Source organism: Delphinus delphis, chromosome 3 (genome assembly GCF_949987515.2).
Source record: "Delphinus delphis chromosome 3, mDelDel1.2, whole genome shotgun sequence".
In the NCBI taxonomy this organism is placed as follows: Eukaryota; Metazoa; Chordata; class Mammalia; order Artiodactyla; family Delphinidae; genus Delphinus; species Delphinus delphis.
The window spans coordinates 90,201,643-90,227,578 of record NC_082685.1 but is presented as its reverse complement, the minus strand read 5'-3'; the positions used below and the strand labels follow the sequence as shown (position 1 = coordinate 90,227,578).

The window sequence follows — 25,936 nt, the reverse complement described above, 5'->3', positions numbered from 1 at the left end:
TTGACCTTGTAATCTCTACTGTCCAGTCAAATACTATTAGCCTCTTCAGCTTCTCCAATAAATCCATTTCCTATTAATTGATTTCCTTCTTATATCTCCCTATTCCACCTCCCCTCTCCTTAATCCCATCATACTAAATTGTGTATGGGGAAAGTTTTTATAGCTTACATTATAATATTATATATAAAACCTATCATGTATTCTCTTTGGGGTCAGATTTAGTTTCAGTCTACAAGCATATTCAAAGTATTAACTACTTATGTGATACTGCTGGCAGCATTTTAACACTCTTTTCAGAATCAAATATTTGGTTCTTCGTTAGTGCTGAATCTACATAAAATTGATGATCCTGGTTGTCTTCGTAGTTATTTTGTTTCTAAACCTTGGACTTTATAGAAATAATTAATTATAACATATGTCTGTTTTTTAACTGCTAAATTGGATAATAGTTTAATAGCTCAAGGGTATTACTTGTGGGAATTTAACACTTATAAGACTCATTTTCCCCAAAGTCTGTTTTTCTGCAGTGATCTATGGCTTTGATTTTAGTAACAAACCCACCAAAATGAGAGTAGCTCATGGACTTTCATTGTGAGTCAGACTTGCTATCTTAGCCAGAAAGCTAGGTAGAGAGAACATCATTTGGTAGGAAAAACTTACCATGCCAAAACAAATTAACAACTTTCTTAATTAAAAAAAGTAAAATACTGCACCTAATAGGTAGATGAGCTCATATTAAATACCATATTAAACAAGTATGGTTTTATTTTTATTTGCAAGGTGTTTATACTCTACCAACTAAGCTATACTCTAGCTTAGTTTCTCCGCAGCATGTGGGATCTTCCCGGGCCAGGGATGGATCAAACCCTTGTCCCCTGTATTGGCAGGCAGATTCTTAACCACTGCGCCACCAGGGAATTCTCTCAAGTCTATTTTAAAGTGTCACAAGATAAAGTAATGTGAGGTATTCATGAAGGCTCTGCGTACCTAATCTGGCAGAGCTTTCTGCAAAATATTTTGGTATTTTATTTATATGTGCATCACTCAGTGAAAGAAGGGAGAGTGGGAGTTTGCCTGAGAAAAGAGAGAGAAAGTTTTCACACTGGCATTACATCAAGGGAGTTTGAGTTGGTCTAACTATCTCTTATTGCATTTTTCACATCTTGAGGTCTGTTTGATGCATAAATTTCTTAAAATTCTAGACTCATTTAAATAATCTATGTACTTAGAATGCCATTTCTAGCCTCGTTCTTCTGCACACCCCAGAGCTGATCAGAGTGTGGTGATCCCTTTGTTTTCAAATGAGACTTCATGTTCACGTTCTACAGGGGTTAGTAGAGGAAGACAAGAAAATAGTCCCATAATATTTCTGTCAGTTAATGGGAAAAATGTTTCCTCCTGTATATATCATGATAGGTAATTGCATTAGTACACAAGTAGGAAAGGGTTTGCTATTTCATACTCCTATAGTTTTTTCTTAACACCATGAAATTAAAGACATGCCAGCATGGAGCTGTGTATTCCTGATCACTTTCAAATAAACACTGTAGTATATTATTTCTTTTATGTGCTTTTATAGCACATGCAATGCAAGATAATTGACTCCATGACAGATGTCTATATTTCAGAGGAAAATTTATTTGCGAAAGAAGAAACATATATTACTGATTTAACATGGGGCTATTCATTATGTGGCCCAGAAGGTGCTTATTGACGACTTGTAAATTGAAATTAATATTTTCTCTTGTCGTTCTGAATGTGCATAAGCAAATTTCACTGTTTGATATAACCAATTTGAAGCTTATTCTACTATTTGAATGTAACTTTCTGTTCTCAATAAAAGTTGGGAGCTCTTAGATATTACTTGAAGTGCTGTGTAATGAGGAAGGGTGCACTTTTATTTCTTTTCAGGGAAGTCTACAGGCCAGCACATTCCTCAAATTGCCCAGGCTAAGTTCTGTCCCCTCGACCCATCTTTACAATGAAATGACTACCAGAAAAGTCTAAAGATAAGGAGTATGAGAAAGAAAGATTCTCCATGGAGCTTCCTTTACTCTGTTACTTGTGCTCAAAATGCTACTCTTTTCCAAGACAAAAACTAGTAGGCAACAGCATCTGAAGACTCTGACACTTTTGTGTGAGGTGGACTGGCTTGGAGAATTGGCAGTGTTAGGTGAACAAGGCTGCTGTGAAGGGAAACTGAGAAAACGGGAGGTTTATGGATGAATGTCCATCTGCACCTACTTTTAACACTGCCTGAGACCAATTCTGCTGCCTGTAAATGAACTCTCTCAATTTTTTCTTTTCTTTTTTTTTCCTACCAGAATTTTTCCCAGGGGAAACTGGGCTCTTTATCCCCATCAGCTGACTAGATACTTCTTGCAATAAGATTCTATTATGAATATAAAATTAAAATAACTAATAGATACAGAGGGATTACCATATTCAGAAAGGATGTAAGTTTAATGAGGTTTCATTTCAGAGACGATTTTTCTTCTAGTGAGAAGAGAAAGAGAAACTTTATTCAGGCAGGTCTCTTCTAGCCTCTTGAACTTGCAAGGGCTTAGCCTTTTGTGCACTAGAGGAAATAAGGGAAGGAAAGGAGATTTTGCAATTAAATTGGAAGTAGTCTTTACAAAAGAAAAACTGGGACACTAAGGACTGGTTTTGTAATGACCCTTCCAGAGTGCACAGCCAACCTCAGGTGAGGTGGAGCCCTGAGGTCAGGAGAAAGGAGTCTTCTCCTTACCTGTGAATGCAAAATGGTAGGGGTGGCCTGCGTCACTAAGTACATGCTAAGCTTGAGCCTTCAGTGGCTGGACTGCACACAGACTGGTTCTCCCTAAGGCTGTAATGTCTGACATCCAGGCTTGGCGGTGGCTTCCTCAGGCACATTGGCTGTCAGCGCAGCTGAAGCTGTCACTGTGCCCACCAGGACCTTGAGGGTGTGAGAGAAGGTTGCCATCAGGTAACGTTGGATGTGTCATCCCAGCTGTTCTCCTACATTTTAAGGTAAAAATGTGGTCGCCCACTGAACAGGAAAATTATCTTGACATAAAAATGCACAGAATTGATCTTAAAAATAACGACCACCACAGCCATAGGACTCCTGTCCGTCCCCATTTCCTTCCCTTCCCACAAGGAGTGACTTCTTATTTAAGGGAGGGTCCCAACTGCTTGCTTTAGTTAATAATGCAGGCCAGGGGAGAGGAATAAGTGTCTTATGGGATGTCTAAACGAAAGAACAGCCCAACGAGCTGTAAACTGACTTAGCTCTGTTTCCTTGCATCTTGTCAGTGCCCATCATTTACAGGATGGATTTCTCATCACTGGCCAAGAGCTTGACGTCATCAGCCTTCTCTGGAATTTGGGAAGTGGGGCGGGTGAAGGCCTGCTCTGAGTCCTGAAGTTTATCCTTGACTCACCACGGCTCGCTGAGAATTCTTTTGGGAGGCGGTCCAGATTTTGCAATCTATCCACTACAGGCATCGGTGTTTTCCCTATAGAGAAATGGATTTTCTTTCCTGGGAGTTCCCCGATGGCTGGAGAGCTTTGCCTCCTTCATGCAGCCTCTCACCCTCTTAGTTGGTTCTCACTTTCCTTCCTCGCCTTCCACTGGCTTCTACCTCACCTTCTTCGAGATCCCTCCTCCAGGTCTGGTCTTCCTCCATCCCCCAACCCGAGGGCCCCAGAAGGAGAAAGTGCCTGGAAAGACCAGAGCTCACTGCGCTGGGGATCTGTGCCGGGAACCTGGATGGGAGAGGTTTGGGGAAAGGAGGATAGGACTTTGGAAGATGATAAGCGGCTGGTGCTGGGAAGGAAAAGGCGCAGTGAACGCACTCTACAGGTTACCTCCGGGGAGGTAAAGGCACTGGCAAACACCTGCCCTTGAATTAAAGGCGTATCAATTTGTGTGAGATCAGTAATGCACAGCACCAAGCCACTTGGGTAGAAATCCTTCCGACTGGAACATCCCAGATCCCTGGCTTCCAGTTTTGTCCTGCTTCGGGGTGAGGCGGGGAGGGGGTTGATTTCTGGGTTCCCTGCTTGCAGTTTAGGGAAGAAGCGGTCAGAGTGTGCGCGTTGGGCGCACTGCGGGATGAAAAGGGTTTCGAAAAAAGAGATGTGCAGAGGTGGGAAACCAAGCTAGGAAAGGAGGTTCCCCGCGCCAGGCCTCGGGTGCGGGCACGGAAGCACTGCGAAAACCTGAGCGAGGTGGCCTGAATCCAGCGACCGGCAGGCGTGTGCATGTGAAAGAAATTGCACTTTTTCCACAGGTTCAACCCCGGTGCCCCATCTGCCGGTTCTGCATACTTTCTTTGCCGGAGTCCCTAACCCTGGGCGGGAACAGGAGGGAGGGGTCCTCGATTCTCTCGGGAAAAGTCCTCCCAGCCCCGCGCTGGGCGGAGGGAGAGTCCGACATTTTCCTCGGCCTCTCTCCGGGCAGCCGGCGTGGCCACCTCGCAGGGCTGCTTTTAGGGACTCGGGCGGAGAAAAAGACTTTCAGGCCGGGCCTTGACCCCCTTCCCACGGCGAGAGTTCCAGCTCTTGGCCACCTCCTGCCCGCTCGTGAGTCCGAACACCCAGGACGGCGATCCCCGCAGGGAAAGCCTGGGACGCTGCGCGCGACCTGGAGCTAACTCTGCGGGGACCTCGTTCCCAACCCCCGCGGCCCGGGAGCGCGAGGGGGCAGGGGCGGAGCGGAGGCGTCGAGCACGGGGCGGGCTCGGGGGCGGCCAGGAATCGCGGAGCCGCCCCGGGGGAGGGACTGGGAGCTGTACCCCGGAGCTGAGGGCGAGCGGCGGACACGCTTGGGCCCCGCGTGCGCCAGGAGGGAGCTCCTGCCTCTGTCGCGGCCGCCGCGTGCTCGGCCTGTCCCCGCCCAGGGGGCCGGAGCCTCCCAACTAACTCCGCCCGCCGCGCCCGCCGCTCCGCCGTCCGCAGGCTCCCGCTTCCGTCTCGGAGTGTGCTCGCAGCCGCGCAGGTTGGTGCCGCCGCCGCCGCCGCCGTGTCCGCTGCCGGCCGGCGGGCAGGGCAAGGGCTGGGGTGGGAGCGCTGAAGGGGGCTCGGGAAGTTGGGCAGATGCTGGGCGGGGACGGAGATCCTGGTGTCTCAGCTCCCTCCGCTTCCCCGCGCCCGAGGCGGTCGTTGGTTTCCTCCCAGGCTGCTGGGGTCGCGGGGGATCCGGCGGCGCGGCCGGGGAGGATTTCGGGCACTGAGCCTTCCTCGCACTCCCCGAGCCCCTCCCTGACCACCCCTCAGCACCACCACAGCCGACGCCAGTTGGTAAAGGGGTCACCCTCCCGTCCTCCTCACCTTCGCACTCCTCCTGGCGCCCTCACGCTGTGGGTAAAATTGTTCATTCGGCCTTTCTGCCCCCAACTTGGAGAACTCTCCGTGCCAGTGAGAAAGGCTCCCCGGTTCCCAGACCCGCCCCCGAGACTAGTTTCGGGTCGCAGCGGGGGCCGCCGCGAGGGTAGAGCTGGGCTGGAGCCGAGCAGCGACCCGAGGTGCCTGAGTATCGGCGAGTGCCGGGAAGCGCTGGCAATTCCCTCTCCTCTTCTCTCGAGTCCTGGCCCAGCTCGGCGGTCCTTCCTGCCGTGGAGTATAATACGCTGGGTGATCGCAGAGGCGGGATGGAAAGTAACCACCACTCGGATACTTGGAAAATAGGGATTTAAGCCTGCTCTCAGTCACATTCCTATTTGTGTGGCCTTGGTCGCGACCCTTTGGATACCCTATGTTCTGTTCTGTAAAACGCGTGTCTGCTTTGCCCGCCGCAGAGCGTCGTTGTGACGATCCAGTGGGATCACTTAGGTGTGTTACTTGATTTTGAGCCACTGGTCTCTGGTCTTATGAAGGTGCCTGATGGCAGGTCCTGTGTTCGTTCTAATCGTCAGAGTCCAGGTCCTTCAGCTGAGATGTAATTATGTCTCTAGGTGATTTGGCCAATAGCTTTATTAGGGTAAAAACTCGTGTTTCTGGATCTGATAATTAGTGTTCAGAATTGAAATCGTCTCTTCCCCACCCAACCCAATCAATGTACAAAGCTAGGACCTTACATATTTCTGTGGTCATAGGATTTAAAATAGCAGAAGATCGTTATTGGCACAAGTCTTTGGAAATAAGAACTGTGCTTGCTTCAGATGTTTGCCAATCTTGAAAACCTCTTTTCCATCTTAAGTGCAAATTTAAATTTGCTTTTAATTTAAACAGTTCAGGAAGTAGACTTTTATTTTAGTAAAGTAAGTTCAGATATTTAGCTCAAATTACTTGTGCCCTATCATTTGTAAATTTTCAGTTTAAAATCACAGGCACAAGAAGCATTGTTAGCACTACTCTTATCACTTTATGAAGAAAACAAGTAAATGGCCTAAGAAAGTCAGCTTTAGACTTGAAGTTAAATAGCTATGGCCTGTCTTTAATGAATTCATGATTTAATAGGCATTTCATGAGTTCCTGTATTGTGCAGTGCATTGTGCTATGTGCTTTTAAAGAGAGATATAGAATATGTTTCTTGCCCTAGAGGGACTTCCAATCTAACTTAGAGATTAATATTTTTATTTCATATTTTTATATAAACATCATGTATTCTAGCAACTACATATGGCAAGTAAAATGATGTCAAGAATACATCACTGAAGGCCCTTTAAGATCACTGTTTGGTGAATATACTTAATAGATTGGAAAAAAATAAGTTTAGATAAGCCAGTGTTTTCTGAAATAAAACTTCAGGTGCTTCTACATCATCAAATGGGAGGCATACTTGGAAATAAAATGAATTCTGTGTTTTTAGAATGAAAGCTCAGAAAAGCATCCATGTATGTATGAAGTAGTAATCAAATGTTAAAAGCTATAGAAATTTCAATTCTAACTTTAGTCAGTAAGTCGATTTATGGTGTCCATATACAATTTTTTCTCAACTCCTTGAGAAAGGAAATTATACCATAATGCCTAGAAAAAATACAGAGATGGAATAAGCTGAAACTTGAACACTTAATGGCCTGGTGGGCCCTGGATTGATTTCGGAAATTTGGCTTAAAAAGTTACAAGATTCTTAGTGAGACTTTTTTTTTAAGAAAACCACTTTAAAACGTTTGGCTTGGTGCAAAGAATGGGCAGGAATCCCACATGGAAAAGATTGACCAGACTAGGTTGAATTTGGTGTGACTCGGTGACATTTCTGATTCTTCTCCTGCTTCTAGGAAGAATTCATCCATCTGCAGGGTATGTGTAGAATTTCATAGGCTTAACATACCACCAGTACTTGGCTTTGAGAGCTTGGATTCAACTCACACAGTGAGGCTAGGCAGGTTTCGGGACAGCCTGAGGGATATGAAGTTAACTTTACACTTGGCCTTATTGCTCAGTACATTTGTTTTCCTATTTGTGAAATGAGATGAAAGATTGTGTCACTGCTTGGAACTGTGTGGTTTGGTGTAATAGTCATGAATATCGAGCCAGAAAGCTTCTTGTGTGTGTAAGAACTTTCTTTTCCCCTTTAATTCCTTTAGCCAGTAAAAGCTAATTGTGAAAATCACATACAAATAGCTGAAAAGAAGGGCTCTGCATAAAGTTGGTAGTGGTGTCCTGTGCTCTCAAGTCTCGTGAGAGAAGTTTCCATCATTTTATCTCCTACAATTTACTGTACTGATGTAGAGAATAATACCTTCATCTTATCCAAGGTTGAACAGCTAGTGGCAGGAGTAGAACTATAATTTCAATTGCCTGAAAATAGTTCTCTGGTTTCTCCTTACCCTGTGTGGTCTCTTATCATCCAGGGCACATTAAAAATCTCACATTTATAAATTGTGTATGGTTAAGAATTTTGGCTTTGGGTTCTGATGGGCATGGGTTTGAGTCCTGCCAGGCATTTACCAGTCGTGTAACCCTGGGTAAGTTACTTAACCTCCCAAGTTCTCAGTTTCCTCATCTGCAGAGTGGGAATAAAGGAAGTACTTAGCTCAAAGGACGGTTGTAAGGATTAAATGAACTAATTGATGTGAAGTGCTTAGCACATTGCCTGTTACTTAGTACATACCTGAAACTCAAATAGTTATTTCAGTTTTCTGAGGGGAGGGGGATGACAATGCAAAGGTCCAAAGTTTAAAAATAAATAAGTGCATAAAAATATAAATACAGCACCACTCTCAGTATTTTGAATTAGCCATTCCCAATGGCTTTGTTAATTTATTTAACAAGTGTTTATTGAGCTCCTACTATGTTGGGCCTTTTCCTAGGCAGTGGCATACAGTGGGATACAAGATGGTCATAGTCACTCTCTTATGGTCTAAAAGTCTGGGGAAGGATATAGATTTGTAAACAGAAATTTATAATCTTATGTGATTTGTGTGTGGAGTAATGCAGTGAACCACAGAAGGTAGGATGGGATGGTGTCATACAGTGCGTCACATCCTAACTGGGGTTGGTGGTGGTCAGGGAAGACTTCCCATGAATACTCTAAGAATGAGTGATAGTTAGCAACTGAAGAAGTTGGAGGACTGAAGAGCGTTCCAGACCAAGGGGAACAGAGCATGATGTTTAGAATGGAACTCAGGTAGATAATGTAAAAGAATAAATAAGTGAGAGCTGGAGAGAGAGGTGTGGCAACTGGAGGACCCAGGCTTTGTCTAAAGGGAACAGTAGATACTCAGCTCCAGCCAAGCGTTGTCAGGTTGGGATGCTGGCCAAGTGCTGCCAGATGCCCTGATTTTTTTTTAAGAGGAGTTAAAATTCATATTTCATAAATGTGAAATGGCCCAAATGTTTTTAAAACTATTGTGTGGGCCAAAAACCAGATGTATTTCGTAGTTGGTATTCAACCCAGGGCCAGTACTTTATGACCTGTATTTTAGGAAATGAAAGAAGTTTAGTGTGGCTATAGGAATGCATCTTAGAAGAAGAGGTAAGGGAAGAGCCCACAGGTAGGGGCAGAGCCACATCATTCAGGGCCTTGTGGCACTTGCCAAGGAGGGTTGGCTTGATCCTAAGTGCAACGGATGACATCAAAGACTGAAACAAGAGTGGCATGCTTAGATTTGTGTTTACAAGGTATTGATACATTCTGGCTACTGTATGGAAAATGCCTGGGAAGAGGCTATAGTGATAACCATTTAGGAAGCTATTGCAGTGGTCCTAGCAAGAAATAAATATGTCTAGAAACAGGGTATTCAGGCAGGTTGGAGAGAGATGGGTAGATTTCAGACATGTGTGTGAACTTCCACTGTTGGGAGATAATTCTCCATTAGTCACTCATGTTTCTGCACGTCTTGTGAGCAGAGGTACTGACTGTTTTCATTCCAGACTATCTTTTCAAGGACTTTTATATAGCAGATAGCTATGGAAGATAGAGGTAGCCTTTCTCTATGGAGCAAAGGGCAGGTAGGTTTACTGTCAATTGTAAAAGATTTGGTACTCTAAGCTCAGGGGTCCACTTCTCTAATGCAGATCATTTAGTGTGTAGGTATGCTATGCTAATACTTCTGCTACTGCTTTTTCTGTGAGTAATGTAATCCTCTGTCTCTGACCTAGGAATCTCATTCCTTGTGCCAGCATCCATGAAGCTGTGGTGTGCTTATTTGTTAGCACTAGCCACCAGTTTAGCCACTAGCCACATTGTTTAGATTTGTTTCAATTAATTAAGATAAAAAATGTTACTTCCTCAGTCACACTAGCCACATTTCAAATGCTTAATAGCCACATGTGGCAGGTGGCTACTATAGTGGGTAGAGCAGACACAGAAATTTCCATCATCGCAGAAAGTTCTGTTGGATGTTGTTGGTTTAAAGCTTCAGATTTTTTGTCTTCTTGGATGAGTAGAGGCAGAAGTTGTTGATTATGACAGCATACAAATGATGCTTGTTTTTGTGTTAGGTTCATCGGGGTTTTTTCATACAAAGGAAATATCAGTTTGAATAGTTAGTACAGTATTTAGTTCACACCTGCTGGGGGAAAAAAAAGTAGAGAATTATCTGCAATGTCAACTTGGAGACTGGAGCCATGTGGCAGCGTAAGTTCTCCAGATATATGGCATTCTTCAAAATCATGTGTGACCGTGAGATAGGGATCTATGCTAAAAGGAGCTTGAACTTCTGAGCACTGTCTTCAGCTTCATCTACTAGCCATGCTTAACATAGAAGGACAAGATAGGCACATTTGCAGCGAGGTTCTGCAACACAGCCAGTCCAAAAGCACCCAGGCAGCGCCTGCTGCAACCCAGCTGTGCTGCCTGCACTCACATAAAGGATGGAGGACAGGAACAAGATTTCCACATGGCTCTTGCTCAGGGAGTTTAAGAGGACGGCCTCAAGAAAAGAAGGAACTGGAGTCAAAAGAAAAACCAAAAAACAAACTCCAAACCCAGCAAAACACAGTAGTACTGTAAAGCACAACCTGAAGTGGCACAGCAGAGATGGGGGAGGATGCCAAGAAACAATAAAAGCAGTAGATCCCTGCTTCCCTATCTGTTGGGGGAAGCTCATTTTGAGGAGGACATGGACCACAAGTACTGGAAAGTGAAAGCACAGTGTTCTTTCTGTCATTCTGTATTTCTGTCAGCCCAGCCAACAGCTGCTGCAGCCGCAAAGGACAGTTTTTATACCTGCATTGAGTGTGCAGTTGACTGCTAGTCCTGTCATTACAACATAAGCAAAACAAAGGACAGTGGTAGAAATGTTAAACAATAAACACAGAGGCCTGTATAGAAGAATCATACTACTACCTGCTATTTCCATCGGTAAAAATGCCTTTTCAGAAATTTCAGATATTACAAATTTCATTTACCTGTGCTGGAAGAAATTTGCTTCAAAATAGTACCTATTTGTAGTGTGGTAAAATTTTACTTATATGAAGACTAATTCATATTTTTAAAAATCTAAGTTTTAGAATATTTTAAAGATTGAACTTATTAGTTTTAAGTGCTTACATACATAACCCAGAACCTGCTAAGCCTGTTACCTTGTAAAACTGTTTTGAAGAAAGTTTTTATAAAGAGATATGTTAATTTTGAAGTAGAATGATGATTGTTTGCATGTAACTGGAGGCTTTTATTAGAGTGTTTAAAAGAAAACTTATGTGGGTTATACATTTACCTCCTTTTTAAAAAAATGTATTTTATTATTTATCTTTGGTTGCGTTGGGTCTTCCTTGCTGTGTGCGGGCTTTCTCTAGTTGCGGCGAGCGGGGCTACTCTTCGTTGCGGTGCATGGGCTTCTCACTACGGTGGCTTCTCTTGTTGTGGAGCACAGGCTGTAGGTGCGTGGGCTTCAGTAGTTGTGGCACACAGGCTCAGTAGTTCTGGCTCACGGGTTCTAGAGCACAGGCTCAGTAGTTGTGGTGCACGGGCTTAGTTGCCCCACGGCATGTGGGATCTTCCCAGACCAGGGCTCGAACCTGTGTCGTCTGCATTGGCAGGCGGATTCTTAACCACTGCGCCACCAGGGAAGCCCACGTTTACCTCTTGTTAACGATACTAATTGCATCAACAAACCCTTATTTTCACAGATAATCCTTCTCAAGTTTCAGTAACTTTTGGGAGAGCCAAGATCAGGTGCTATTAGGGTTTGTACCAATGTAGAGTCCCTTACATAAATGTCTCAGTCAGTGAGGTTTTACTCCATTTAGTGTTTTAATGCTATTATACTTTGCTAAATGTCTTATTTTTAATTTTATTTATTTATTTATTTATTTATTTATTTTGCGGTACGTGGGCCTCTCACTGTTGTGGCCCCTCCCGTTGCGCAGGCTCAGCGGCCATGGGTCACGGGCCTAGCCGCTCCGCGGCGTGTGGGATCTTCCCGGACCGGGGCACGAAGCTGTGTCCCCTGCATCGGCAAGCCGACTCTCAACCCTGCGCCACCAGGGAAGCCCTAAATGTCTTATTTTTTAAATTGTGAATTAAAAATATCTTATTTCTGTAGGGATGGAAAAGCTTGGTTGTCCCCCCTACATTCTCCCCTCATCGTCTTCCTAAATGTGGTAACATCAGTTGTTCACTGTGCTTTCATTTTTCTCTTTCTGTTTGGTTTGCCACAGTTCCTAACTTATGCTTCAGGCTTGCATTTCCTGTGCCTCCCTTCTCTTCATGCAGACAGCATGAAATTAGAAATAATCATTGTCAGTTGTATTTCTGAAGATCAGAATTTCACCAGTTTCATGCTGTCCCTTCTCAGACCGGGTGTGGTAAATCATCTTTCGAAAACTGGCTCCAGTAAAACTGGAGTGTGCAGTTGAAACAAACGCAGGAGACTTGCTGTTTATTGCATGAGTCACTTATGGGTTCAAATGAAAGGAAATGACAGATTGCTTTTCATGCGCGTAATTATTACATCTTATTTTAAAATAGGCCTGAAATAAGGAAATAAAAATAAACTGATAAGCTCTTTTCCCCAGAGAATTTAGAAGTGTTAGGTGATTAAAACAGTAACACTGAGGGTCACAAATTAGGCCTTGTCCTTTAACCCGTGATTTCCTGTGGTGCTGAGAACTTTTTAGGGTGTACATTTCTCAACTTGCACATGAGTGAGTTTAATCAGGAGCAAAGTAGGTTCTTTCTATTATAAGCCATTTCCTCCATGGCCCTTGCCTCACTTAGCTATTACTGTATGCCTAATCGACCACAGTGAAATGTCTTTAAAACATTTTCTAGGGGACTAAGGACTCTGGGGAAAATTTTTATAAAGGAAAATGCCCAGAAGGAAAGTTTGAATGGTTTCTTTGCATAGTTAAATGTTTCCAGAGAGACTGATGAGTCAAGGAGTTGTTAATAGGATATGTAAATGTAACCTTTCACCTAGTTACTGTCATTACCTAAATCATAACTATGTCGTTTTAGCAAATTGTTTGAACTGGTTCTAGTTCCTTAATGAAACAGATTGTCTTGTTCCTATTCTTTTCCAGTCTACAGTCACTGCCATTTCAAAGTTTGCATTGCCCTAGGCTTTCCCTCTCTCCTGTTTTTAACAGCAGCTTGTCATCCTATTACAGATTTTCACTAATATCTTTGTCTTTGTCTTTACTTCAGTATTTGTGGAACGTTTTTATATCTGTGTATTTGATATTGACTTCTAGCTTTTTGGTTCCTAATAGGGTACCTTCTTTCGCTTATTCAACAAATATTTATTCAGTGCCAAGCCATATTCTAAGCACTATTCTTGACCCTAGAAATTTGAGAGTGAGCAAAACATTCATGGTCTGTGCTATCATGGAGTGAAGAGTCCAAGATAAAGACAATCATTAATCAGTTTTTTAAAAAGCACAGCAATTAACAATTACATAGTTACAAACAGAGATAAATGCTCTGAATAGAGCAGTACTTTTGTGGGCTTGTATAACAGCAACCCAGGGAAGTGACACTTGCTTGATAGCAGAAGCATGAGTAGGAGAATGTGAGAGAGGGTGGGAGGAAGGGCGTTCCCCACAGCAGAGGGAAGTTTGTGCAGAGGCCCTGCAACAGAAGGGAGCAGAGTGAGATCAAGTAACTGAGGAGAATTCAGGGGAGAATGGAATGAGATGAGGCTGGACACCTAGGCGGGGGCCAGTCAAGAATTTTTTCTTTATCCTAAGGACTGTGTTTTAAGTAGGGGCTGGTGACCCCATGAGATTTGTGTGTGGGTAAGGTCATCTGTAGGGGAATGAATTGGAGAGGGGCCCAGGTTGGCAGTGGGGAGATGTTAGGCGGCTTCTGCATTAATCCAAGTAGAATGACAGGATGTACTAAGCCTGTTGTGTATACTGGAAAGTGGCAGTGAAAATAGATTAAAAAGTGTTTTAGGGGATAACATCAATTATACTTGGGAATAAGATGGGATTATTTTTTATTCATTCAACAAATATTTAGTGAGTTTTAAACTTTATGCCAAACTCTGTGCCAAGCTCTGGGAATATAGCTATGACCAAGATATACAAGATCCCTGTACCAACGGAGTTTACATATTAATAGGAATGACAGCTAATAGGAAATAAAAAATAAATATAATTTCAGATAATAATAAGTCCTATAAAGAAAAATGAAGCTGTACAAGGGAATGGAGAATGACAGGAGAGTCCTCATATAGGGTGGTCAAGAAAAACGTTTTTGAAGAGGTGGCATTTCAGCAAAGACCCAAATGAAGTGGGGGAGCTAACCATGCAAAAAATCGTCTACCATACAGAGGGAACAATAAGTACAAGGGCTTGAGGCTGGAAGAGGGACCCCTCACCTTCCAAGAATACCAAGGAGGTCAAAATGTATAGAAATATGGGAGGAGGGAAGAAAGACAGATGTCGAGGATGCCTTGCCAATACTTGAAACTTAAAACATCTTAATAGGCTCATTATATTCTCTTCAGTCATAAGCCACACAATCCCAGGTTGCTTGGCCCCTAACCTGTTTTTAACACTGCTATTGGAACAGCTTCCTTTTCACACCTTGCTAAAAACCTGGTGGTGATATTTGCATGTCCGTCCTGTCAATGATGACTCTTCAGTCAGCTCAGTGGGAGGGCTCCTCTCCTGCTTTAAGCCCACTTCCCATTACAACCCTCTCTGGACTTCTCAATTAGGCAGTTGAAGGCCGTCCTCCAGTGTTTGTTTAGACCTTCCACATCATTTATTGTTTTTCTCCTTGGTGTTACATTTATTCACCATGATGCCTCTTTCCTTCCTATTAGTCTGTTTCCATCTCTTCCTTCAAGACCAGGTTCACAAGTGAAGTGTTACCTTTTCTACTAGTTTCTTTTGATTTATTCCACCTTACCTGGATCACTGAGCCCCTCAGCCTACTCAGTCTGTGTGATGTCATTTTTTTCTTTCTTCCTTGTGTCACTTGAAAATGCACTGCTTAAAAGTGCCACCATTGTTCCAAATTAAGTTATTTATGATCATATTCTTTCTTCCTAGAAAAAAATTGGCACTACTACCAGCTCTGCCATGTGTATATGTGACATTGGCCAGAGCATTCACCTGACAGAGGTTCAGTTTCCCTGTCCACTCCCCTGTTTCTTCCCCAGTGTGGTTGTAAGGAGCAAATGAAGTAAAACACGGAAAATGTGTTTTAAATAGATGCAAGACATTTTTTAATATTTTTGATGGGCATATTTCATATCCTCATCTAAATTGCAGGTTTTTCACACCAGTTCCCACCAGCGTGGAATTATGTGTGCTGCAGGAGTTCTGTGAGGTGTCTCGAGCTTCCATCCACATTCTGCAAGCTGGGGACAACTCAATCCATGGCATGTGTATTAGTCTCCTAGGGCTGCTGTAAGAAAGTGCCACAAACTAGGTGGCTTAAACAACAGAAGTTTATTGTCTCATAGCTCTGGAGGCTCTGAATCAACATATTGGCAGGGCTGGTTCCTTCTGAGGGCTGTGAGGGAGAATCTGTTTTCTTGCTCTCTCTTGGCTTCTGGTAGCTCCAGGCATTCCTTGGCTTGTAAATGGAACTCACCCTGTGTCTTCACATTGCCTTTCTTCTATGTCACTGTGTCCATGTTTCCTGTTTTGATAAGGGCACAGTCATTGGATTGTAGGCCACCCTTGTGACCTAATCTTAACTTGATCATCTCCATAGACCCTATTTCCAAATAAGGTCACATTCACAAGTACTAGAAATTAAGACTTTAACTAATCTTTTTACAGAACAGAATTCAACCCATATGAACATGATTCAATATACATACAAGAAAGGGACGTCACAAACTTGGTGAATTAGCTCTGTATTACTAGAATGACTCACAGAGATGAATTAGGTATGGAAGAGCTAGTTTCCTGTATGATGTAGGGCAAAATAAATGAAATACTTGGTAAAAAATATGTGTGAAATCTGAACATTCATAAATACTATTTCAGAGTTCTGCAAGTCCTGTTAATTTCAAATTGGTTTAAATTAGAGCATAGAGGGCCAGCCAAGAGGAGGAACAAAAGAACACAGTAACTTTTCTTCCAAATTGTAATAGTACATTCAGTTCTTGTACTGATATGAATGGAAAAAATATGCAGTGCATGTGCTTATTCATATAATCTTTATGTGAACTTTTTTGTGTGAAAAATTTTATTGCTTCAATTGATTTTTTTTTTTTTTTTTTTGGCCCAGTATGCTTCTCTTTGACTTTCTGGAAGGCCACATGTGGTCCTATGACAAACTGACCCTTCTCTGCTAAATGCCCAGAAAGGTCTGTTGTTCTTCTCCTATCTGGTGCCCCAGCCTTGTTGATAAAACTCATTCCTCTCTTAGACTTAAAAATCTCACTGATGTATTTTTTTCTCATCAGTTTTTTTTTGTTGTTGTTACTGTTGTTTTGTTATTTTTTGATAGTGCAGGGGAGAGTTTGATACATTGTTACCAGTTGATGTTGGTGAGTACCTAAGTGTATCCCTAGTAGAGTTTTATCAGATTTGACATTAGGATGTTACATTTTATTTGGTGAACCTGTGTTAATCTTCATATGCTCTCTTATTGTCATTTAGGACAGCCTTTGCCTTAGGGACATTGAGGAAGGCACCTGAAGCTGGTGTGGTGGTATTTTCCTGTGTACCTGGCTGACCAATTTAAAAGTTTAACCATTTTTTGTTTCCTAACAGTCTGGCACATAGATCACATCTGAGAAGCTTATTGTAGGAAGTCATTCAGACTCAGTGAATAGAAATTGAATACTTGACTTTTACCTAAAAAGTGGCTATTTTTTGTCAACCAGAAGAGCACAGCTCCCATATTCCAAAAAACTACATGATAGAGAAGGTTTTTAATTGTTGCACTTCCATTAATTTACTTCATTATTATTGCTGCATTGAGATTTTCACTAAAGGAAAAAACAGCCATAAATTGTTATTTCTGCTTATAGTTTTTTTGTGAAAAAAAAATTTAAAGTCAAAGACAATGAATTCCAGGTTTCAGTGTTATTATAGAAATAAATTTCTTCTTGGTGTCTTATCAAGTAGGTATTACCTGGAGAAAAAAATATTTTGATCTTACTCTTCCAAATCTAACAGGATACCTTCTTTCTGAAACTATAAAAGAGTGAAAGAGTTACATGAAAAGGATAAAATAATGGACAGGAGATTAAATTTATTGCTACTTACTCATCATCATCTGCAAAGTTTGATTCTTCCTTGTTCTTAAGTAAAGTTTTTTGACAAATATTTTCCCTCCAAAACATAAATACCAGAAGGTCAAAATAGTTACTGAAGTGATAATAACAACCAAGAAATGTGTTGAAGAGAGAGTGTATCAGATAGAAAATTTCGTGGGCTGAAGGGTGAGGCAGTGACGGTTAGGGCAGGACATTTTAAGAGTGTATTTATTCCTGGAGTCTGGAAAGACCTTGTTTCTGACCATTTTAAATGTTCTTTTTGCTGTATTTGGTTTTGCAATCTTCCATTGTTGTTCCAAGTTAAAATATTTATATGTATGTTCTTTCTCCCTAAAACATGAACTTCAGACCACACCTGGGACCATCTGGTGTTTTGTGTAGTGTCAGCATCCGGTGGAAGTGTTGGACCCTGCGGGTGCTTAGCTACTAGGTTCCAGGACAGTCATAACCTCAGTGATACCATTTACCCTATTTGGTGAATTCCCTACACATTTTCCTGAGATACGAATATAAAAAAATATATATACTTGAAAACTACAGGGACTTTTTTGAAGTGGTTAAGTGTATGGACTTGAGAGTCAGGCAGCCTTGGGGTCAAACCCCAGGTCTGACATTTACCAGCTGTGTGACTTTGGAGAAGTGACTTACCCTCTGTATGCCTCAGTTTCTTCATCTCTGAAACCAAATAATAATAATAGTAAACTGGCCCTTATGGTATTTATTATGGGCTAGGCACTGTTCTAAGTGTGTCACATATTTTTAACATATATGATTCTTACAGCATCCCTGTGAGGTAACTTCTGTTATCTCCATTTACAAATAGGGAAAATGAGGTAAAGTAATTTGCCCAGGGTCACATGGGTATTAAGTAGTGGGGCAAGGATTTGAATCCACAGACTCTGCCTTAGGGGTCTGTGTCACCTGGGAATAAATGAGATGATCATTTAATGCACTTAGAATGGAGTCTGGCACATAGCAAGCACTCAGTCTACTGCTTTTCCCCATCCCTATTACTGCTACGACTGCTGTGATGGCAATGACTGCTATTAATTTTTTTTTTATTGAAGTGTAGTTGATTTACAGTGTTGTGTTAGTTTCAGGTGTGTAGCAAAGTGTTATATTCTTTTTCAGATTCTTTTCCATTATAGGTTATTACAAGATACTGAGTACAGTTCCCCGTGCTATTCAGTTGGTCCTTGTTGTTTATTTTATATATAGTAGTATGTATCTGTTAATTCCAAACTTCTAATCTGTCCCTCCCCCTGTTTCTGCTTTGGTAACCATAAGTTTGTTTTCTATGTCTCTGAGTCTATTTCTGTTTTATAAATATGTTTATTTGTATCATTTACTGCTATTAATATTGTCCACTCTGATTCATACCTAACTACATTTTAATAGTAGTTAATAATTTTCCCAAATGCTCTCTCTGAAAAATGGCATTAGTAGTGTCTCTTTCATGTTTTTTTCCCACCGATGCACTAACACTTGCATTGGTTCTTAAAGGGGTTTCCATTTGTTTTTCAACCTAATATTTTAGCAGGTCCGTGTAATAAAGTAATTTGTACAGTACACCCATTTAAAGGTTGCGGCTATGCAGATGGAAAAAAAGCTACAGGGCTTTGGTTAAACTTTTCGGGAGTTATAAATTGCTGGTGGCTATTTTAGATTTTCTCCATAAAAGTTAGGCCCTGTAGCAATTTAAAACCTTTATTTTTCAGTACAGTGTATGCTTGATTCCAGGGTGTAAGGTTTGAGGGTGGTTGGGAGCTATATCACCTAATAACTATTTTGCCCATTTCTAAAAATTATCATTCTATTATAATACTCATTTAATAAATCCATTTGCCAGTGGGAATGAAATTGAAAATCTTTGTTATTTTTGCTCCATTCTAAGCAGGAGAAACATAGAAGTTAAGAAGAAAACAGTTTTATCTTTTAAAGCATAGCCTTTCTGGGGTTTAGTCTCACCACTGTGTAATGTTAACCAAGCAGTTTTTCATCTATACAGCATACTTGCTGGTGATGTTTCTGGCTCCTTCCCACGAGCACTGTGTACTTATGCCTAGTGGCTTAGTCTAGAGTTTTCAACTAAGGAACACAAAGGGAGGAAAGACTGGGCGAGGGACCCTTTAGCATCCTGAGAAGAGGAAATTGATGTTTATACTGCTGTCAGCTAGAATTTTGAAGCCTTTCAAAAAGAAAGTTACACTGTATGCCCCAGATTTTATAGAGAGAAGCCTAACACCTATTGGAAAATAACATTCCGGAAAGTTTTATGACCTGAGTGGCTCAGGTACCCCTCAGAGGCTGCAGTGCACTAGCAGGTCTGTGGCTGGGTTTAAAAGAAGAAACGTTGATGTGTTCTCATTCTGGTAAACTGTGAACAGCAATATCATAATAATTGCTTCCATTTATTGAGGTAGTTTTGTATGGAGGAGAAGGAAACCAGCTTCCTAGTGTTAGACATTACGGGCAAGTCTTGGCTCTGCCTCTTACTAGCTATGTGACCTTGGGCAAATGACTGACTGTCTCAGTGCCTTGGCTTTATCTTCTTTAAAACAAGGGATTTTCATGGAATGTGGTGGTTCTAATTATTCTTTGAGGTGATGTGTATAAAATGTTATATGCATAAAAAATGCATACAAAATGCCTACTACTTGGTTAACTGCTCAGTAAATATTAGGTATATTTATTATTATACGTTATGTACTTTACCTAGAGTACCTCTGTTGCTTTCTATAACCCTGCAGTGTAAACCATTATCCCTGTTTTACAGAAGAGAAAACTGAGGCACAGAGGTGAAGCGCTTGTTTTGAATGTGAAGGCTTGTGAAAATGGTCTTTGTTGCCATCCCCCTCATCCTGATGGTTGTGCTCTGCCGTTGCCCATCAACACCAAGTTTATAAGATAGAGCAGAAATAGATTGATTTATTTTTTCTGAAAATTATGTGCTAGGATGCTTATGAAGTTCACGAGATACACACAGTGTCCTCAAATTTGGAAATATGTAGTTCCTTTTCCAAGAAAAACATCCTCCCTTACTTCCAGTTTGACTTAATTATGTTTGTCATGATGTTACATAAATACATTCCAATGCAGAATAAACGTCAGTTTATAGCACTTAAGTCGTTATAAAATAATGCAAATTTACAAATTAAATGCCAACAAAACTATACAACCAATAAAAATTCAAGTAGTTACATTAATTTATGTGACAGATATGTCGTTTTGCTGAAAGTAACCTCAATTTTGGGCTCATCCATACTCAGGATGGATTTTGTTTAATCTGCATCTGCCTTTTGATTTCATGATATTAATGTATTATAAACCTTTGAATACCTGTAGTTTCATATGGTTCAACCTAAAAAAAAGTCTTGGGCTTCCCTGGTGGTGCAGTGGTTGGGAGTCCGCCTGCCGATGCAGGGGACATGGGTTCGTGCCCCGGTCCGGGAAGAGCCCACATGCCGCGGAGAGGCTGGGCCCGTGAGCCGTGGCCACTGAGCCTGCGCGTCCGGAGCCTGTGCTCCGCAACGGGAGAGGCCACAACAGTGAGACGCCTGCATACCGCAAAAAACAAACAAACAAAAACCTTAAAAAAAAAAAAGTCTTTTAAAATAAATATGTTACATAACTTGGTAGTAATCATTTTAAGGTGTAGTTTGATAGTTCAGAGTAATAGAACTTCAGGAATACCAGTTTTAATGGGTGTTACTTGATAAAACATGAAAAGCTGTTTTATTCCCTTTGGTGTCAGTGTTTAAGTGTAGACTTCACCCTGGTCTTGGCCCTGAGCTTAGGGTGTAGAATCAGACTTCCTGGGTTCATCTTGCTGCAACAATATGTTTTACATTAAAATTTCTGTGAATTTTACATTTCTTTGTGATAAACTAAAACTGCTGGGTTAACAAGTATGAAGCTATGAAGTTCTTGCTTTGTGTTGTATTTGATTGCCATTTACAGTCAGCATATAGAAGAGAGCCCAGTTTACCACATCCCACATCAGGAATCAGACAACATTTCCTATAAAGTGCCAGTAGGGTAAATATTTTAGGCTTTGCAGGCCACATACAGTCTCTGTAGCAACTACTTAGCCCTGTTATTACAGCACGGAAGCAGCCATAGACAATACATAAAACTTTATTTATGGACGTTGAAATTTAAACTTCATACAATTTTCATGTGTCACAAAATATTATTCTTCTTTTAATTTTTTCCCAACAATTGAAAAATGTGAAAACCATTCATTCTTAGCTTGAAGGCTGAATAAAAACAACAGCAGGGCATTTGACTTGAGAACCTTTTATGGAGGCCTGCCCTAGATGCCGTTTGATAGAGTAGAGAGGGGATCTTTTTTTCCCTTTTGTTCATGGAGGCGTTTTGGTGTGGTGATTAACACAGTAACTCTGAAGTGAGACTGGAATGTGACCTATTTTTGACTCAGTTTTCTCAACTGGAAAATAGGGGAAATTTTTTCTTTGTACCTCGAACATTTGCAGGAGATGAAATGAAAGACTGGATGTATAATGTGTAACACAGAGAAGTAGTCTGTAGCTTTTGCTCTTATTATTTCTATAATTACTGTTGAGGTTATAGAGTTTTTCATGTGCTCATTGGCCATTTAAAAATTTTTTATTTATTCTTTTGTGAATTCTACATTTATATCTATTATTTGTTCTTTATATATTGACACAATATTTGTATATTAAGGTTATCAACCCATTGCCAGGTATTTTGCAGCTTATTTTTTTTCTGCTTTTTGCCTTCTGGTTTTGTAGTGGTGGGTTTTTTGAGTTTTTTTTTTAAAAAGATAAGATCTTTCATTTTTATGTATTTCAGTTATTGAAGGTAATTATTTCAGTTATTTCAGTTATTGAAGGTAAGTTCAATTCAATACATTTATTTTCATTTTTATTTTTATAAAAATATTCTCAATCAAAGGTTAGATATTCTTTACCTATATTTTTAGTCTAGTCATTTTATTTCACATTTTATAATTTCACATCTTTAATTCTGAGATTAAATTTTATGTAAGTTATAAATTTCTAAATGTATATATTTTACATAGATTTTACAAGTCAGTTCAGCATCATTAATTGAATAATTATTTATTCCCTGCTGATTTAAATGCCACTTTTATGAGACTCTAAATAATTTAGTTGAATGGAATTTGGCCTGAAAAAAAAATTTAAAACAAGGCTGTCAATATGACACCATGCTCTGGTCTTTAGTATTGGTAATTTGGTGTAATATGAAGCATTTTATTTTACTTTAAGAATTTGTATCTACTTTTAGTTGTAGTAAAAAAACACGTCACAAAGCTTACCATCTTAACCTTTTTTAAGTGTATAGTTCAGTAGTGATTATACAACGGATCTCCCAAACTTTTTAATCTTGCGAAACTGAAATTCTTACCCAGTAGACAACAACTTCCCACTTCCTCCTCCCACTGCCCCTGGTAACTACTATTCTATTTTATGTTTGTATGAATTTGACTACTTTAGATACCTCATATAAATGGAATCAGACAGTATTTGTCTTTTGGTAACTGGCTTATTTCACTTAACATAATGTCACTTAGAACTTCTTGCAAACACTTTTTCCTTTTTAAAAATATCTTGCTAATTCTGGGTCAAATAGAAATGTTTTAAATCTAGTCTGTAATCTGATCAGATGGTAAATGTCCTTTCTGTTTTGTAGCTTTGGATTTATCTTAAAGAGCATGCATACATTTTGTAGAAAAAAAATGCTGCAAGAATTCTGTTGTTGGACTTTCAGGTTGTTCCTGCTAATCTCTTATGGTAGGACTCTTAAGCTGGTCAACAGTCCTAGTCTGGCTCATTTATTGAACAGCTATTTACCAGGTCCTCTCTGTGTGAAACTCAGTTATCCTCTATTGTAGAAATTTGGTTTGCCCCAATATGTCCTTTTCATTGAATACTCAGTTGTCATAACTTACTGTTGTGGTTGGACATTTAGTTATTCCAGCTTAAAAAAATTATGATCTGTTAGAGCAGGAATTTTCATCAGGCTGAAAATTAATAAGAAATAGCAAAGCAATAATTAGCAGAAAACACTTTTTAAGATGAACAAAACACTTAAAAACTCGTGAAGAGTTTAAGCTTCCCGTATTATGTGCCAAAATTGCCATTATATGAAAAAAAAATCAGTGAACAAATTAAATAGCTTTGAAAAAATTACCATTTAAAAAAATTAAAATGTGATACAAATTCATTGCATGACATTAAGAAACTGAACATAAACTAAGAGGGAAGAAAATCAGAGTCAATTACTGTTAACATATGAGTATATATCCTTACAAATCGGTGAGTTGATAATATAGAATAGAATCATACTCTGCTTACTGTTTTGTAATCTCTCATCTGTTTACTCACCATTTGTATTCTAATCTAATTTGTGGGCCCTTGTCTGTTGCCCCTTTTCCTTCCTTTTAAGTGATCTGGTAAAAATGACCTAATCTTCTTATTTTTTTCTTTTTCAGTCATTTCTTTAAGGCCTGTATCTTTGACCCTCCATCCCACTTAGTTTTTCATACACCTGGTTGTGTGAGTCTGTGTGTGTGTGCATAGGTCTTTGTAGTGGGAGGTATAATTGAAGTTTGATCCCTCCCCACTTTTCTTAAAACAATTTAGACAACAGCCTGTTTCTTCCCCATTGGTCTGTGACTTTTATCATATGTGAATATAGAGCCTTCCTGGAAAGTTTATAAGTTTATTCTTCTGCATTGATGTATCTGTCTATTCTTCAACTACTGCATTGATGTTATTTTTGTAGCTTGAACATGGGTTGTAATGACTGGTAAGTTATACTTCCTATCCTTTTTCTTTTAGTTAACTTTCCTTACATTTAGTATTCCTGATCATTTATTCTTAACTAGTGTTGTGTATCAGAATTATCTGGGAAGCTTTGGCAAAATATACGTAGTCTTTGCAAATTACAGGTAAGTCTAAGGTGGGACACAGGCATGTGTATTCCGAGAAAACTCCGTGATGGAGTCTTATATGTGTCCATGTTTAAGAACCACAGTTCAGCTACATTTGTATTGTTCTAGGCTACCTTGATTTTTTTTTTGGCGGTATGTGGGCCTCTCACTGCTGTGGCCTCTCCCGTTGCGGAGCACAGGTTCCGGACGCGCAGGCCCAGCGGCCATGGCTCACAGGCCCAGCCACTCCGCGGCATGTGGGATCTTCCCGGACCGGGGCACGAACCCGTGTCCCCTGCATCGGCAGGCGGACTCCCAACCACTGCGCCACCAGGGAAGCCCCTACCTTGATATTTTTAATGGAGCTGCGTTAAACTTAGCAATAATTTTTGGGAGAAATAACATTTTTACAGTATCTAGTCTTCTCATACTGGGTAACAATATGTATTTCCCCTTGGTGCATAACTGCATTTATAGTTCTCAGCAAAAATTTTGCTGTTTTTCTTTGTATCCCACACATTTCTTATGAGGGTTATATTTGTTCGTTTGCTTTATTTGTTTATTTATTTAAAAAATTTTGTGTATGGGCACTGTTTCCCTCTTCCTCCCTCATATTTTCTATTTTGTTTTTGTGGGTATGTAGAAAATTTTGTGGGGGAAGCGCGAAGGGTTGCTTATATTGTAAAGTCTTTTTCTTTACGTGGAGCATCAACCTAATTGAAATGGATCTTTTTCAAAATCGAAATGTAACAATAAAAATAGTAATATGAAAATGGAAAAAATGAAGCAACATGTTAACTGACTTATTAATCTAGAGAGAAAGGGAATTTTGTATAAATTGGAGACTGTTCAAGTTACTTTTTCAGAGACCTACCTTGACTACTCTATTTAAATTAGTAAACCTTCACTTCTAATTCTTGATCCCTTTACCCTGCTCTCATTTTCCCCCCATAGAACTTGTTATTGTCTAACATATTATATAATTTACTTAAAAATTTTTCCCTTTATTGCTTGTTCCTACTAGAATCGAAGCTTCATTGGGCTCGGATTTTTAGAACAGTGCCTGGAACATAGCAAATGTTCTGTAAATTTTAGTTGAATGAATAAAACGTTAGTTGGACAAAAATCAAGTCTTTAAGTGAGGGTTTCTGAAAATACTGACTTAAGTGTGTGAGTAAGGGTGAGAAATTTGATTCTACTAGCGAATTTAAAAATTAGCCCAGATTTGGCTTTTTCTTCCCAGAAGAAATCTGTGGGTAAAATGCACGTTAGGAAGATAGGTTTTCAGCTGAGAGGTAAGAGATTTATATTTGAATATGTGAGGAACAAGGGTGTTGCTGTTCATTCCCAGGGCCCTGTTTACCATGTGGAGGTCTCTTTAATTTTCTCTGAGAAATGGAGAGGATGTTGGTTTAACCTCTTATTTCCCCTACAAAATAGAGGTCATTGAAGTTATCTTTCTCCATTTTTAGAGATGAAAATAAAAGAGAAGGAGAAAAGCTGTTTTACTAGATTAGAGATTAATATGGGATGGTTCTGTTTATTTCTTCTGTGGTGCTGTAAATGCAAGGTCATCTGCCAAATTTTTATCTGACCTTGAAAGACCTGCAGTCATTTATTCTGCAGGCAGAACTGTGTTAATTGTGACTTAACATTTGAACGGCATCATGCCATCTTGGGGTAAGCAGACTGGGTATCTGCTTAAATATATATACATAATACTTAATATAAATATAAATATATATATATTTAAACATATATATATACCCCACTGTAATATAGAAGGGCAATACAAATCAAGGAGTTTATAACAAAATAATATTTCATTATGTAAATGCTTAGTTACAATTACACAAGAAGATGTGATGAAGTATCCAGGAGTACCTCTTGGACCCCCCACTAGATAGAACAAGTTCAAAGGAGAGAACCT

General features: G+C 40.2%; 1 protein-coding gene across 17 annotated transcripts in view; it reads left to right on the top strand.

Annotated features, from left to right (window-relative positions):
* Positions 1 to 4,908: 4,908 nt before the first annotated feature.
* Positions 4,909 to 25,936, top strand: part of PAM (peptidylglycine alpha-amidating monooxygenase) — a 280,689-nt gene continuing 259,661 nt past the window's right edge. For 9 of the 17 annotated variants that reach the window (XM_060009085.1, XM_060009102.1, XM_060009100.1 and 6 more), the window contains exon 1: positions 4,913 to 4,984. The gene's annotated coding sequence lies outside the window, so the exon portion shown is untranslated. Of the gene's footprint in view, positions 4,985 to 25,936 lie in introns of all 17 variants that reach the window. The other 8 variants (XM_060009096.1, XM_060009095.1, XM_060009099.1 and 5 more) reach the window with 6 other exon arrangements.